This window comes from Haliotis rubra, unplaced genomic scaffold (genome assembly GCF_003918875.1).
Source record: "Haliotis rubra isolate DU_JTF1 unplaced genomic scaffold, ASM391887v1 Scf254, whole genome shotgun sequence".
NCBI lineage: Eukaryota > Metazoa > Mollusca > Gastropoda > Lepetellida > Haliotidae > Haliotis > Haliotis rubra.
Window position 1 is genome coordinate 307124 of NW_025766603.1, and position 5873 is coordinate 312996.

Here is a 5873-nt window from a genome sequence, read left to right on the forward strand (position 1 = left end):
TAAATCTTAACACTTATTTTTTGTTACCAAAACTTTACCAAACAACTTCCTTCTTTGGGATTTTTCCTTTACCTTCATTTATTTCTTCTTCTTAGGTTACCATGGAAACAGTGACATGTAGGATATTGATATAGAAATTTACAGTTTTTCCCACAATAAATTAATAAGATGTTTGTTAAAATTCAGAAATATTAAGCGGGAGTTATATATGTATTTTTCTTTTAAATAAACCTTTAAAGGCGTTGGTGAACATTACCTGTAGACAGGTAATTCAGACTAACGATGAATGGGTAAATGAGGGTGCGTTGCAAACAACCGATAGCTTGTAAGTGATGATCAGTGATCCACCTTGTAACTTTTCACCGTTTACATTCGCATCAAACCACTGGCTGAAGTCGCTTTATTCTCAGGCTGAAATGTTGGATGAAGAAAATTTGAGTTTGACAGTAGATCAAGAAAATGTTTGACAGTAGATCAAGAAAATGTTTGACAGGATCAGCTGGAAAATGGGCAAAGGCAGCTAACATCCCAGCATTCTCAAAGTCATCATCAGTAGTCATAAATCCATCAAGCCTCTTTTATTAATTTCTTCGTGGAAAGAATGGTTGCACCGCCAATTCGGAAGAGGGTAGGAGCATTTCGAGCTGTTGCAGACCAAGATAAATTATTAATTTGCTTAAGTGATTCGTGGTTTGCAACGCACCTGCGATGTATTTTTTATGTTACGAAAAGTGAGTTTCTTCATCTTTAGGAACTGGGTATTTCGGGGCAATCATATGTCAGGTGATGATTATTATTATTAATTTATTCATGGCCCTGATTGTCAGTTAATCGTAAGTAACATTAGCCCATGAATAAGTCTTGGATGATAAATTACAATAAAATGTCCAAGACTCTGAGGCAAGGAACAGCCTTGAAATTATTATCACAACTCGGATAAGTTTAGTTGCATGTCCGACTGTTTGTGTTAATTGGAATCTGAATATTTTTCAATTCATTATCTCATTACTGCACTACCAGTAAATTAAGAATCTGTTCCTTGTTCATTTAAGATCTTACTGTTGCTAGCTATTATGTAACAAGAGCCTTAGGATAACAGCATTTAAACTTGGGTTTGGGTATATCTTAGGCTGAGTTGGTGTTTGGGGATAAAATCGGTAAATTATGTTCCTCATGATTTCACAGAATCTGATTGTGCTTCCATGATATATCAATAATCAATATCTAGTATTGATCATATCGTCTGTATTGGCTGTGTTTGTTCTTTCATATATTGGAGAAAGATAACCTTGCATCTAGTCATCATTCCTCTTGTCAAAAAATTTAATAATCATAAAAAGAATATTGTAACTGAAATGATAATTCCGTTAGATCTCCTAAATAATACCTCATTTCCAAGTAGTGAATCCTCATCTTATTGTTATATCTGTGGGCGAAACATAATCGGTGCCTTATACTGATCTGAGGTCAAGGTTGCCATGCTTTTTGCCACGGTGGTGATCAGAGTTAGTGTGTTAACCAGGGTCACCTTGCCAAAAGTGATTGTAGTGCTACGAATGATCCTATCTCCCATATTCTATACTCGTGAAGATCCGGGTTAGAATTGACCTTCAGTAACCCATGCTTGTCGTAAGAGGCGACTAATGGGATCGGGTGGTAAGACTCGCTGACTTGGTTGACACATGTCATCGTATCCCAATTACGTAGAACGATGCTCGTGCGGTTGATCACTGGATTGTCTGGTCTAGACTAGATTATTTACAGCTGGCATTTTGCTGAGTGCGGCGTAAAAAAACTAAACTCACTCACATTCACTCCCATACTCAATCACAGACTTACAATGGTCGTGGTGCTACGATCGTTTTGAGCAAGTGGGCCCTGGGCTGAAATGTTAATATGGAGATATTCTTGGAGTGAAGGATGTTATTGTCAGGCCAGGTTTCTGGGATATATTTTATTTAATGTACATCAGGATAGAAAGAGGTATTTCACATTGGACAAATACTGAAGCCAAGATTCTTATAACTAAATGATTTCACCAGAGGCATCTTTTTATTGGCACCAGAAGCATATATTTGTGGAACTATTTAAATCACAGTCAGAATCGTCAGTGCAGTATACACCTTATCAGCTCTTTGCAGCTCATCTATCAATACTTCAGCTCATTTTGGCAAGCAGAAACACTCTTTAGGTAATATTGGTAGATCTAGTACCAGTGTTTGACATTAATAGTAAAGAGTACATGATAATAGATGTTTGTATCTGTATGGAAATTATAGTTCTGACTGTCACAGATATTGTTAAGTTGAAAAATCTGTCCAAAACATTGCTATTTTTTCTTTCAAACTTCTATAGTTGATTCCTAAAACTGATCAGATAAATATTTTTTAGGTCAATTCATGTCAGAGATATCACAACATATTCCTATGAGTTATGCACCATCATAAGGTGTACTATCACAGAGACATTAGATACTGATGTCAAGTCAACTAGTTATCACGGTTCAGTACCGTGACTCGCTATTCTTCCATTTAACAGATTTGACATCACATTTAAATCATTGGTGGTCTGAAATGCCTTTAACTTTTGCCAAACCAAGAAATAAATATCAACATTGTCATTTTTGTGAATTTTAAAATTCACTCTGCTTATGACTGGTCAAGGTAGCCTATTGGTTAATGCGTTCACTGGTCCAACCATAGACCTGGGTTTTGATCCAAACTTAGAAAAACCATATAGAACCAAATCTTGGTGCCCTCCCCACCCTTCTACCAATGTTGCTGGAATATTGCTGAGGGTAACCCTATTCTCACTTATCATTGGGGCTGTGGGGTAGGCTAGTGGTTAAAGTGTTCGCTCATAACACTGAAGACCTGGGTTCGATTCCCTACAGGGGTACAATGTGTGAAGCCCATTCAGGTGTCCTTCAGTGATATTGCTGGAATATTGCGTAAAACTAAACTCACTCACTTATCATTATACTAAACAGCTGTTGAATTGCTGGACAACCCCAGATTATCGTCAGTCATTGACAGTCAGGTTCCACAACAGATGTGTGATGTTGTCCATTTGTATATAATGAATCATGCTCAACTGTGACCGCACTTTTGTCGGATGTACTAAAACAGATGAATATCTTAATTTTGTACATATGTGAAATCGAGGTTGACTGCCCTAACCGTTGTTTTTTAAGTGAAACCCTGCGTTCGTAAGCTCTTACGTAAACTTGAAAAATAAGTGTTTGGACCAATTTTTCTGGAAATTCTGTTTTCTGAATGATGCTTGGCAGAATATTTTATAAAATTATCATGAACAATGGAATACAGTCATCCCTTGCAATAAAGCTCTTTGCGATACTGTGGTTTCGATTAAACTGCGGGGTAATCCCCAGCGATCACATATCTTCACGTCATCGGAAATAACATTCTGAAAAAAAATTGCATTTAAAAAAAATATCTGGATGACCACAGCATGTGTGAAGTTGCCAACATGGCCAGCTGTGTGTGTTGGTCAGGGTGGTCACTTATTTGGTTCAGTGTTTGTCATGACGTAACTTTTGACGATATTATGACCACATTATATTTTTATATGGTAAATGGATTTACCAGACTGACAACAGACTGAATATTCCTGTCAAGATTCTGTGCAAACTGTGTACCCAGAAACCTGTAATTCTACATGATGGCTAAATTAATTGATTGTCTGGCTAAGTGACGAGGTTATTGTGTTTCATTGTAGCGGGAGGGGCGGTGGGGTAGCCTAGTGGTTTAAGCATTTGCTTGTCACACCGAAGACCCGGGTTCAATCCCCCACATAGGTACAATGTGTGAAAGCCTATTTCTGGTGTCCCCCGCTGTGATATTGTGGGAATATTGCTAAAAGCAACTTAGAACCAAACTCACTCACTCACTCATTGTAGCATGATGCTCATGACATCAGTCACTGGATTCGTCTGGTTCAGCCTTTGTAAAGCTGGAATATTGCAGCAGCAATAAAACCAACATATTTATTGTTCCTATATGATATTAATACCACAAACACAAAATGGTTATAATTTCCATTGTTGTTTCAATTTTATATAAAAATGACTTCAGAAAATACGAGAATAGAAGTCAGGGTTCAACTATATTTCTGTCTCATTTCTGTCAACTGACCAAATTATTCAACAGTGCCAGTAGTTTAGGAATGGGGGAAAAACTGCTGATCTGACTTTAAATTTTAACTCACTCACACACTTACAGTGCCGGCGGTAGGGTAGACAAGTGGTTAAAGCGTTCGCTCATCATGCTGAAGACCCAGGTTCGATTCCCCACATGGGTACAATGTGTGAAGCCCATTTCTGGTGTCCCCCGCCTTGATATTGCTGGAACATTGCTAAAAGTGGAGTAAAGCCAAACTCACTCACTCACTCACTCACTTACAGTGCCAGATTTGCAACCATGATTATTTTTTTAAAATAGCCATACCTCATTAGACTCCACTGACATTTATTGATTAGTCGATGTATGTAGCTTATCCATGAGTGATTCCAGTTTGGTGACCCCATACTCTATACCCGTGAAGATCCGGGTTAGAACTGGTCTTCAGTAGCCCATGCTTGTTGTAAGAGGCAACTAAGGCGATCGTGTGGTCAGGCTCCCTGACTTGGTTGACACATGTCATCGGCTCCCCATTGCGTAGAACGATGCTCATGATGTCGATCAAAGGATTGTCTGGTCCAGACTGGATTATTTACAGACATATAGCTGGAATATTGCTGAGTGCAGCGTTAAACAACAAACCAACCAACCAACTACGTCATGATGCAGTTTGTAGCAGTTATTAGTGGGTTATCATTTATATGATCAATAGAGTTTTCCTGGGTGTTTTACCGTAATAATATCATACATTTAGAATAATAATTTTGTTTCCACCTTTGATGATAATATACATAAATTTTATTCTTATTATTAGATATTAATTGTACGTTAACACATGAAGTTAAAAATCTCTTGATCTTTTGTCAATCTTACAATGGTCAGTGTTGTAATATATTTCAATGAACTGCGTGTAATCCGTGAACATGTGATACGACCAGTAGATCACGTAGTGCCAAATGATCACGACCATGTTTTTCCATGTATTTGCCAAGGAGTGTATAATCAAATCATATCTAAACCTATTGGGAATGTTAGTTTATAGTTTAGTAAGCACGTCGACATCGAATCAATGCATTGAGGTTAAAAGTAGTTCCTGGTAGGTCACATCATTTGCATATTCATCAGATTTATCCCATCAATATGCCTCTCTGGTGCTGCAGCCAGACTGCTTAATTGCGGGATTCCTGCTAATTGTACTTACCTTGGCGCTTTATTTATTATTGTATATGCCAACAATAGTGCAAATTTATAATTTATAACACGTTTATATATTTGGGGTGCGTAATTCATTTCAAGATGCATCTATTCTCATTGAAAGCGATGTCAAACTCGACTTAAATTTTTACTTTAAAAGGTATGTTAAATCTTGAAAATCCAATCTCAAAAAGTAAATATTTGACTTGTATCTCATTGAAGCACAGAAAAACATAATATACAATGTCAGTAGAACAATTTTATTTATAATATTTATTTACAAGAAGCATCTAAAGATAACCATGATAAACTCATAGTTTTGTCACTTTGGGATATTTTGGCCCACATCTTCCAAAGGTAAGGGCCAACTGGAGCCTTGCAAGGAAATCCTGGCTGCAGCACTGCCTGTCCATTACATGACAACTAACAGTACAATTTTGATAAGACTAATGCTCATAATGTCAATCACTTGGTCGTTGTGATGCTCATGATGTCAACCACTTGGTTGTTGTGATGCTCATGATGTCAATCACTTGGTTG